Raw genomic sequence first — 11,333 nt, 5'->3', positions numbered from 1 at the left:
TAATATTGAAGGAAGTGCATTGAACGGAAGGGCAGCAGCTTGTCTTCTTTTCAGACCTTTTCGCACTTCAAAAGAACAGCATAAGAATGTATGAAGCAATATTTTCGTCCTCTCTTTCACCACCTCCTGCTCCTCCCGGAAGCAGCAGCATCAGCATGATGCATCCTCCTCACCGTGCCAATTGACAGTCGTCGACACCGCCGGCACGGCAGAAACCGTGGGGTGGGGGTAGGAAATCAAAGCGCAACAGAACAGAACCGAAACCGAAGAGAAATGAAAGACCGCGGGGCAAGGCAAGTGAAGATATTAATAAAATGCCATCCATTTGGTTGCGTCCGTTGTGGGTACGGGCGCGACACGGATGGAGCCGTCATAAATTAAACACCTCGCCAGCAGCAGGCGCACCAGATCCACGACACTGCGACCGCGACACGACGGAAGTATCGTGCGGTGCAATGCCATCCGCTGATAAGCTGCTGATGGAGATGCTGAGTCCGAGGGATGAGGGGGGCCTGTGGCGGAGAGCGGGTTCCTATAGGATCTGTAGGAGTGACTTAAGAATCGTGGTCTTCATGTCTTCATAAAGAAAGCGAACCGACCGCACCAATTCGTCATCTGGCGTTGCGGCACTGCACCACCTTCTTCCGTGTGTATTTCGTCTGTTCGCGGTAAGGTACGCGCTTCCGATGTTACCACATGCTGTGCGTGACCGGGACAGTTATGCTGCTTTTCAATTCTTTCTCATCCTCCCTTTTTCTTTACCTTGAGCCGAAGCCTACGGAGTGTGTTAGTGTGACCGTGAATCGTTGCACTTTGTGGCCGTAGGATCTGTGGCGGAGACATTGCGACGTACGATTTGGACGAGTGTGGTGCATCCCGCATGCAGAGGCATGTCGCCATGCGGTCGTGGAATGCGTGCGTGCTCAGGGCCACACCACGTTGCACCACCAGTGCCAGCGCTGGCCGCGCTGTTGCAGTTTTTCCAAACATCCCACCGTGTCGCTGCCTGTGTTGATGGTTTGGCTTTCCCACTCGCTACGGTTTCCAATCTCCCTTTAGTTAGATATTTTATTTTAGTTTTTGTACCTTTTGCCTTCACCGAGCCAAGCGGCAAGAGCTGCCACTTAAGCTACATCCTCAAGTGAGTTATGGGTACTAGGCGTCGGTAGCATGACATCGGCCAAAAGCGCCACGAAGAGGAAGGTTGCAAACTGCATTCACCGCTCGCCCTCTAGCCCGTGCTGCTTTGACTAGTTTGGTTTCGTAGCAACAAAACCGTTTTTCGACGAGCATGCACGCAACGTTTATTAAACAGACACGTTTACAAACTGCAGTTTGGTGTATGGTGTTGGATTTATAACAGCTTAGTACCCCTACATGTGAAGAAATATGAAACTCTTGTAAAGCTCTTTGATATCTTTTCTTTCAGGAATGGGGTGGAACCGACATTACTCATCGATCGATCGCTAACGACGATAAGGAAGAACGCAGAAGGTTCTCGCCTCCTAACTTGAAGCTGCAAATCCAGTTATCGGACGCACGGTTGGTCATAACAGTAAAGCAAACAAATTACACCACTCAATCACGAGTTATACATTGCTTTATGGGTTTTCATGTTTTTTTTACTTTCTTTTTTTCAAAGGTATTATCCCTCTGCATACGGTCACTGTGAGCCCTCGCTTCACATCCTCGCATGATCCTGTGGCTCGGAAGTTGTTCGGGTAAGCGACGAGGCCAGTTTGGTGCTGCTTGAGTCATCGTTCGCCATAATTTCAATGTCACCGTACAGCGAGTCGGCGGCCGGTCGATTCGGTGACGGCGGCCGTGCATGGACATGCATGTGCACACATACATCGGCATCGTCAGGCCGTTACCGTCGCCGTGCACTATCCCGTCATCATGTGGTGGCATCCTTCCGCGTGTTGTCTCCATGCTGCAGGATTCCTTCGTTTGCGAGAGCACGCTCGGCAGCCCGCTCTCGCGTTCCCTCTCTCTCTCTTGCGCGAGAGAGCGCACGTGCGTACGATCTCTCCACGATTCATTCATCCATCCGAACGTAGCGAATGGGGTGGAGGCGAACTCGGCGACCGGAGTCGTCTACAAAACGCATACTTTTCATTTCGTTCGCCCGAAGTTCATGATTTGACTCGCGACCGTTCGGACGTAAAGCGGTGCGGTTCTCTGCGGTAAGAACAACGGCACGACAAGGCTAGGCTAGGGTTTGCTCCGGTGGCTGGTCCACACGCGGATCGAGAAGTAGTGAGTAGTGTAGCTAGGAGAGTGCGTTTGCCACCAGGTTACCACCCGCTCAGCTGGTGGTTTCAACATAGCCACCAGTCGCTGCGTTGCGTTGCGATTGCGCGACGCCCATTTTCCTTGTCCACTCCAGCCAGTGCGCCCCCAAAGTGTCCACCGATTGTGTGTTTTCCTTTGACAAACCAATAGTTTACCGCCCGCGTGTGTGTGTGTGTGTGTGTTTGTTTGTATGTGCACTTTCGAGCATGTGTGTGGCTATTCCGGGTTGTATTAGTGTACGGTTGGCTGCAACTCTTTCGCTGCAGTTTAATCGGATTAGTCCCCAAATGTTCTACCGCTCTCAAACACGGAATGTCGGCGTTCCCTTGTGATACGTGAAACTGACAAACGCGAACAATCGTCAGCAAGAACTGAACTCGCCAGTGATATCCTTTCGAATAGCTGCCAGAATTCGTATCGGGGAAATGAAGTGCCCGACCAGAGTACTCCAACTAAGCGTTCTTAAGGACCTGGTGGTACTCTATCACAAAAGTGCTGTTCCAGGACTCGAGCAGGAACATTTTTCTTAAGTGGCAACATCAACTCCAGCTCGGCACCTTTTAGCAAACATTTATGCTGAGACACGTGCTGCGAAGTTGCTGAGAAGAGCTTGCCAACAGTGGTGACGAACACATACATACATCGACGACCGCACACAATGCTCGAGCATTGTTTTGGGCTTTTGGCCGCCAGCCAGCTAGCCAGCTAGTCAACCTGGCCCGTTTGTCCTCGCGGCAGCGCACCACCGGTAGGCCTTGAAATGTTTTGGGTTTGAATGAGGCGAATGATTTTTCCCCCTTTTTTTCTCATTCGCCTTCTTCGGTTCGGCAGCGCTCTGTCCGGCCCAACAAACCTAAAAACCCGCAAGATTGCCCTGGGGCGTGTTAGTAATATGCGTTTGGGGTTGTGGTAGATTCGGTTTATGTTGATGCGCACTCTAATGGTGCAACCCACCGATACCGGGCCCCTCTGCACACTGCCACGCTCGCTGGATGCTGTTACCATGCACGTCATACGGTGGATTTGTTGCAAAGGATCGAAAATCGATTTTGCCCCAGGAATGGAAAACCTTCCCTAATGTGTTTGTTGGTTCGGGTTGAGAATTGGATTCACCGGGGTTGTAGAATCAATTTCTGGGTTTTCTCACAATCTCCTGCCCCTGCCAGCTGATTGAGCGGGGTGGGAACATCGATTTGAGGCCTTCGTGCAGTACGTAAACCTCATCACCGCTTCCGCCTGGACATGCTACACAGGAAGGAAAACACATAGTTACCATGGCCTGCTAGAGAAAGAGAGAATTTGCCCGAGAGCGAGAATATCCAGGGGGGCCAAACCATGCCATATCTCACCGCGGGAAGGAATTTTCATTTGAGTTTCCACCGCGTCACGTTGTCTCGTCGCGTTTTGCCTGCAGCGGCTCGTACCCGGCCACATTTCTTCCTTTTCTCCTCCTGCGGGTTTGGTTTTTGTTTTTTCCTCTCTCTGCATTTGCCCGCGGATCACGACCGTTTTGTGGCAAGTAGAGAAGCCGTAACGAGGGCTGGACTATCCACGCGTGGAGTAGACCGCAGCGAGATCACACCACACACGTCGATGAGAAAACGGTGGTAGAAAGGAAGAGAGAATAATGCGTCAAGCAATAATGAGAGAGAGAGAGAGAGAGAAAGATGGCGAGATAGCGAGAAAACGCGGCGCTTCAGCACGAGGCGGGTGTCGCAAGTGTGTCGCATTTGTTTGTCGTTTGGCCAGAGAGTCTGACCCTGCCGAGTATACAACCCCTTTCACCTCTTCTATCATTCGATTCCTTTTGGTCCTTCTTCGTTTGCATGGCATCATCCCACCACCACCAGCGATCCACGGTAACCACGCAACATCGGAAGCGTATCGTACGAGTCAGGAGCCTCTCCTGTGTTGAAGACGGTCTACCATGTATACGCACCGATGGCGATGATCACTACCATCCGAGTGCTTGGTCGTGTGGGGATGCGCTCTAGGGCCTCTATTGTCATCGGAGAGCCCGGTGAGGAGTAGTGAGTTAAATAGACAAGAGATTCCGAATGGTTGAGTCAACTGCTAGTATTTCAAATACGACGACGTGTTTGGGACGTTTCGCAGCCTGTTTCTCGTGTGTCGAGCCTGTCAAAGGGCATGGTCCGCTGGATGTAGAACTGCAAAACGGCTCTTCGCTCACTCCGGTTGTCCGTGTGTTTGCTCTCTCTTTGACTATTTCGCGTGACTCATTGTTCTGTCTCGATGGAGAACGTAGTAAGCCTTTCTCTCGTCTAGCAGTTGCCCTAATACCTTCCTAACTTGTCTTGCTTTCAGAAAATCCCTCGAAACGATAAGGTGCTACGGTAGTGTTTGTGCTTTTTTGTGTATTTTTTAGTTTCTCAGTTTCATTAATTAACAACGTGCCACACAGGAAATATCAACCTTAGTGAAAAACAGTAACAATTGTTAGCAATACGTGAAGGGGCGTGAATGAAACGGGCATAGAGGGAGGGTCAAGGTGCAGACGTGATACGAGAACCACCGCCGGTGTTCTAGTATTGCCCGCTAGCGTGACGGAGCAGTATGGTATCCTTCGCGATCAGTTCAGTGGCCGCAGCAGACAGAGCAGCAGCGTACACGGCATCAACGACGGCGACGACGACGGAACCGGAAGTAGTGAAGTTGGCGGTGCTGTAGTGGAAGCAAAGTAAAGGAAGAGTGGCCAACCCGGCAAAACTACTAGTGTCTGCGAGAGAAGCGAGAGAGAAAGACATAGAACGGAACACAAACAGGCAGCAGCCAGACGTGCCAAGCGTACCAACTGCCACACCAGCACACGACGACGACGACGACGACGGACGACGACGTCGAGAGAACGGAAATCATTCGGTATGTATCTCTCGGTGTATTTGTGTGTGTCTGTTGTTGCTTTATGTTTTCTGTCTGGCTGTTCCCGACGCAATCTGCAACGCTGTGCCGCTTCTTCTTCCAGTGTGTTTCGCTTTTTTTGCTGGCCACCATTTCACCGGATTCGATTGCTCTTTTCGCGGATGTCGCGCCCCGGGTGACTTTTGTCCGTGTGTTGCTTTATCATTTACTGGTATATTATGATTTTTTTTCATTTTGTTAATTTTCTCTCTCCTGCTTTTGATGCATCTTCCTATGACAACTTTGTTGTCGCATTTGTACGTCGCATTCGGCTTCGGTTGTTCTTTTGCGCTATTCCATGAGTCGCTTCCTGTTTGTGATGATTGTCGTTGGAAGTTACTGCATATGACAGTCCAGACCCATTGCCTCGGGGTTGTTTCTAGACTTTAGATTCCACATCAAAATCAGCCCCTATTGTTAGCTCTTTACATCTCAAGCCCAACCCAGAAGCTATCTCGCTGTAAAGCCAACAATCCAGTTTCCCCAAACAATGCTCCCAACCGCTTATCATCGCTGTCACAGATGGTGTAGAGCTGGCCCCGGCAGTGTTACGCTTTGTTTCTTACCACCGCACACGTGCATATGCCCCGAAGCCAATCAGAGCCAATAGACGCACGATGCGGATTATCGGAACGGAAAGGCATGCTATGTGTGTGTGTGTGCGCGCCAGTTGGTAAGGGGTCACCGCTATCGCAACCTCACAGCGAACCATCGACGGCAAGGACGCCCTTTCATCGCTCGAAACACTATTTATTACACACCCGCAAACCGGCCAACCGCTGGTTCGCGACTACCGCGATGCCAAGCACAACCAGCGGCCATGATGTAGCTTGTTGCTGCCTCCACTTTACGCACTGATAAGCTGCACCCTCAACGACCGCTGGTGACGACTGGGTCTGCGCCGTCGACACGTTATGATTAGATTCAATTTCGAAATGACCTTATACGCATGGGACGCCGGTTACGATGGCGGCGAACACTGCCAGCCACGACTAACAAGAGGGCCGGCCCGGCCCGACTACATGACTTTTTCGATCGACTACCTCGCCTCATATCGTCACCGGTGGGGTCTCATGATTAACTGGCTGGTGAGTTATGGAATGCCCCAGCGGTCACTAATCCGTAAAACATGTGATAACGCGATGGCGGATGCGCCCATTTGGCGGAGCCTCTTCCTTCCGGTTTCATATGATGGTTCAAAGGGTTGCAGTAAAGCACACATTCTGTGATTCATTTCCCTTTTTTTCGCAAGATTCGTTTCACTTGGTTTGGTCCAAGCGACGAAACCGATAAGACAGTGTTTGTTTGTTATCTTTTGGTTGCTGACATTCTGCCTACTTCAGATTACACTATCGCTGTAAAAAACCAGGCATTTGAATTCATTTTCCCTAGAATCCTTATCTATTTCTCATTCTCTGTTACACGATAGGTGCTCTAGCTATCGACTCGTACAGCACAAGCCACGCTCAAACGGTTCCTTTCGAATGAACTGTGCAGTTAAGCAGGAAAAATGTTGTCATAAACGAAAAAATGATGTACACTTGATTCAGTCGAGTATTAAGTAATCTCGTGCTACTGTACCGTTGGGTTTAGAACTGAATTGGAATGAGTTTTATTTTCCCATCGCATACACGACCGTAGCATGTGAGTGCGATTGCGTGTTTGAGAGGAGAGTAGACCTCGTATACCTGGGACCTGATGGTGCGCGATGTAACATCGTGGCTTGTCATCATCGATCACGGCGTGCCTGTGGCCTCGTCACCACCCATCGTCTAGACAGAAAGACAGAAAGAGAGGAATAGGTAAAATCAATAGAACACCATTTTGGCGACCAATAAGGCTCCCGGTGGTAGCTGCAACCAATCAAGAGTTCAAGGGTCTCTGGGCCCGCGACCACGCCTAAACGATCGCCATTAGTGAGTGAAACCCCATTTCGCGGGTTTTGTACCGCTTACAGGTCCCCAAGAGTGTGCGTTATCGAATTGGCCATTTACTGAAAAGACTCCGTCGACCGTAAATGGACTATTGTTTGGTTCGACGGTGGTAGCGGGGACACTGGAAAACCTAGTTGACAACCCAATCACTGATTACCGGTGACAGTCGGAGCAGCTCGACAGCAGCGTACGTATGCGAGTGCTCGCGGTTTTATGATTGCCTCGTTCATCACCACCTTACCGTTCGCTAGCTGGGGCCTGCAGCTGCACCACTCTAGTGCCCTCTAGTGCGTGCTGTGCTATGCTGTGTGTGTGTTGCTGAGGCACAAGCTAGCTAGCTGGTGGGTGTTGCGAGTGAGCGATGATGATTAGAAACTGCAAAGCTCGCTCACTGCCACTCGCCGCTGCAATGTGCCATGTTGACACTTCAGTTCCGTCGCAGGAAAGCTGTAAGATCCTGTGCGCGGGTCACTCTACTCGGAGGGAGGTGGTGGGAGGGCAGATCAGCGGCGGTGGCGGTTGTCTGCTGCGCTCTCGGTGCGCTCGATTAGCATACTTATGGTGTGGTGTGCCGGTCGGTTATATGGAAGGGCGACTGACACATGAGCACATAAAATTATCATTATTCTACTCTCCCGCCACGACCGTCCGATAGTGACTAGTGGCGGCATTGCCTAACGTCTGACGACAACACAGTGGACGGACTGACGACTGCGACGAGACGCCAATCCGTTCCATTCCATTCCATGCGGTCGTGCAAGGGAATAAATGCGAGTGTTTAGTATCTTGACAATGCGCAATAAATCTCGACATTTCTTTACTTTGAAGAAGTGCCAAATGTAACGCAATGGTAATGAGGAAATCTAAAAGAAGTACGTTTGTATTGCAGACTGGAATATCTGTACCAGTTGGTCTTAGGAAAAAAAGACATGGAGATTCTTATCAATGAGAGGAGACGTTTCTGGTCTTTGGGGTCTTCTTTCTTGGACATTTTTTGCCCCAATGTTCTGCATATTTTCTTGTTATTGTAAATCTTCTTATCTCTTTCACAAGACACAAGATAAGAATGTGCCAATGACCTTACGCACAGCGCTGATGCTTCGACAGGTCATCGAACTATGCGAATCCGGATGAAAGAATCGCGGAAGCGCGCGCTACACTGCCACTGGGGTGAAGATGTTGTAACCAAGATGTTCTTAAGTGTGGTCCTTATGTTCCGCTCTACAGATCAAACGACCCTGTGAACCACTTACAAAACACACCCTGGCACACAATTGATCGCAAATGGGTGGGTCCCACGGTTCGACCACTTTCTTATGTGCCTCTGCGAACCACTTGAAATCACCATCATGTCGCTGTGTGGTCCAGCGTTTTAAAGAACTTCTTTCTCGTTTTTTTTTGCTTGTTTGAAGAAGCAAAAACTGATTCATGGTGAGTTTGGTGCGCGAGATTTTGTTTTTTTAGATCCACGATCGCGACGATCGCGACGATCGGCGATCTTTTACTTTCGCGATTTGTCTCGCAGCATGCAGCAAACGTCCGGCATGGCTATTGTGTGTGCGCGCTCGCGTGCACGCCCTCGCCCAACAATGCACCGTTGGTGTTGGCGCAAACCAAGAATGGGCCAAAGTATGTGCGCGGCCGAATGGAATTAGCTGGGAGGCCGCCGCTTTCGTCTCTTCCGCCGGCATTCTGTGGCTTTGGCTGCAGAGTGCACAACAATCAACCGATCAATTGTAGCAGCCGCATTGTTGGCGCCTGGTGCGTTGGTTGGATCTCGAGAAGCAGCGTCTAGCCGAGTGATGGGAAAAAAAGGGAGACACACACACATGATGCCGATAGTCTTATCTTATCGTCAGTTGCAACGATTGAGTGCAAATGCCGGTAGAGAGGGAGAGCGAGAGCGAAAGAAGCTCGGCTAGGAAAGTATGCCACCGATGATTTGACTGTCCGACTGCGTCGTGGGATGGTTTGTTTCATAAGAAATTGAGCTCATGTTGATGTTGCAGTGAAGCATAAGTTTTTGTGTGAATATACTTTTTTCAAATTAATATGCTAAAGTCAGTCGATGGATGGACAGAAGGGAATCCGCCCAAGGAGCGGTCTTTTTGATGTGATTTGATGCGTGGATGGGTGTACACTGTCATTCTCCTGATGCTCTGATAATTTAATGATGCAATTATGCAATAGAGCCATTCGTTTTATTGTATTTATATTTTCTATAACTGCTCTTACACTGATAAAGACCTCCCCGAGTTTCATTGCTCATCTATACGTTCTAGTGTTTTCTGTGAATACGCTTTTTTTTACATTCACATTATCTACTTGGTGCGGTTCAGCTCTTCCGCGATTCCGCGATGCCTCGACCTGACCATATGCTTGCTGCTGCATGCCGCTGGCTGGCACACTGCGTGTAGTGTAGTATGCCTTTCCCTCGCACATTCGCGTATACTCACTCACTTCACCGTCGATGACCTTGGCGGATGGAGTGTTCGTTTTTTTTGCTGCTTCTCTCTAGCTGCTTTTAATCACGCTTCCGCATACACGGCGAACGGCGTCTGGCGGGCTACACAACAACACAATACACTCACAGCAGCAGCAGCCGCAGCCGAGCGTGCCTCATCGCGACACCGAACCGTTGTTCCGTCCAACCAAACGACCATAATCGATTGCACAGTGATCTACCGAGCACGCGGATTCGCGACAAGCAGTTGGTTGGTTGCACCCCTATCTTTCCTCTCTCGTAATGAGGGGGGGTCACCGTTCCAAAAATGGAGGTTCCATTTTGGAAATTCTATTTTGACAGCGGTGTGGTTAGTGAACCCTCGCATGTGCTACGAGTGAACCGAGTAGCTGGCCGTCCTTCGCCGCTACTAATTGGGAAAAGGATGTGTCAGCGCGGGTCGCTTAAGAGCTTCCGATTTGATAACGGTTCCACCGCGCGCTCGCTCCTTAGGCCATCAACCTCTCTCCGACACTTTGGCCTTCGAATTATGCTTTTTGGAATAACTCACTACCCCACCCGGGGCCAGCCCGGTGGCATATTATGACTAGCGGTTGACAGGCTGAAACAAATAAAACATCTTGCCCGTTCCGTTTCGGTGGGTTCGAGGTCGAAAGTGAATGATTCACTTTGCTAAGCGCAGTGCAGTGCAGCGCAACACAACTGCTGCATCCATATCAGTGGGCTCATTACGTAAAGGTGCATCCGGCGCGGTGGGCATCCCCCGCCGCACTGACGAAAACGTAATCGAAATCGAAATCCGTTGGCCGTGAAATGGACGAAATGAAATGCATTTGGTGGTAAATCGAAATATTTTTTTATCGGGAAAAAATGCCCGCTACGGACCCACGATTGTGTGATCTACGGTGTGGCTGTTTTGACACCTTCACGTCCGGCTACGGATCGGTGGTTTCGGTGGCCATTTATCTACTCATCGGTCCGTACGGTGGGTTTGTTTCCGCTGCATTGGCTTTGGAAGCTAGCGGTCCGTGAGTTATCATGAAATTAGAATGGATGCAATCACAATTTGGCAAAATTTAAGCGTAGTTATTATTTAACTCTGGATTATTTACAAAATGTATCTACAAATTTGAAAAGAAACTTGCCGGGAGTACCTGGTAAATTTACTGCGTTCATCTGCAGTGGTGTTATAAATTTCAAAATGATTTTTAGAGTTATTTTAGTAGAAAACGCTTTTATGTTGCGAAATACACAGCGAGAGACCATGCTTCTCGCGTGGTTTTAAGAAATTAAGTTAAAACATGAAACAAATTAGTCTTCCCTAAAGGGGCGGATCTCTTCAAATTGTCTACTAAAACTGCTCGATGCTGTTTTGCTTTTTAATGTCATGCAAGTCATTGTAACCGGGCCCTGGACCAACCAGCATCATGTAACGAAACAACGAAACCTCCCAGTCCCAGAACGATCTTAATCTTAATGACGCTTTTCATCATCAGCTGACTACATCCATAAAACGAATTGAAGGTTTGTCAGAAGCAACCGACCACCACCATTACCACCCCACCATTAACCGATTGCATTCATTATTCCCAGTTCCCAAAGGCCCAATTCCCAAATGACATTTCCACCCTCCGTTTTTTTTTTTAATCAGGCCCCTTTACCACAACCAATTAGCGGGAGCCAGAGCAGCAGCAGTGAGTAGTGCGCACTCTACGGGTGGT

The 11,333-nt window shown here is 49.5% G+C and overlaps 1 protein-coding gene across 5 annotated transcripts in view; it reads left to right on the top strand.

Moving 5' to 3' along the window:
* The first annotated feature begins 2,037 nt into the window (after nt 1-2,037).
* LOC125947907 (GAS2-like protein pickled eggs) overlaps nt 2,038-11,333 on the top strand; it is a 31,760-nt gene continuing 22,464 nt past the window's right edge. The window contains exons 1-2 of one of the 5 annotated variants that reach the window (XM_049673435.1): nt 2,038-2,186; nt 4,621-5,175. The gene's annotated coding sequence lies outside the window, so the exon portion shown is untranslated. Of the gene's footprint in view, nt 2,297-2,397; nt 2,484-4,620; nt 5,176-11,333 lie in introns of those variants that run through there. The other 4 variants (XM_049673436.1, XM_049673439.1, XM_049673437.1 and 1 more) reach the window with 4 other exon arrangements.

The sequence above is a fragment of the Anopheles darlingi genome, chromosome 2 (assembly GCF_943734745.1).
Source record: "Anopheles darlingi chromosome 2, idAnoDarlMG_H_01, whole genome shotgun sequence".
Lineage (NCBI taxonomy): Eukaryota > Metazoa > Arthropoda > Insecta > Diptera > Culicidae > Anopheles > Anopheles darlingi.
The sequence above is the reverse complement of the archived record's forward strand: the minus strand, read 5'-3'. Positions and strand labels throughout refer to the sequence as shown.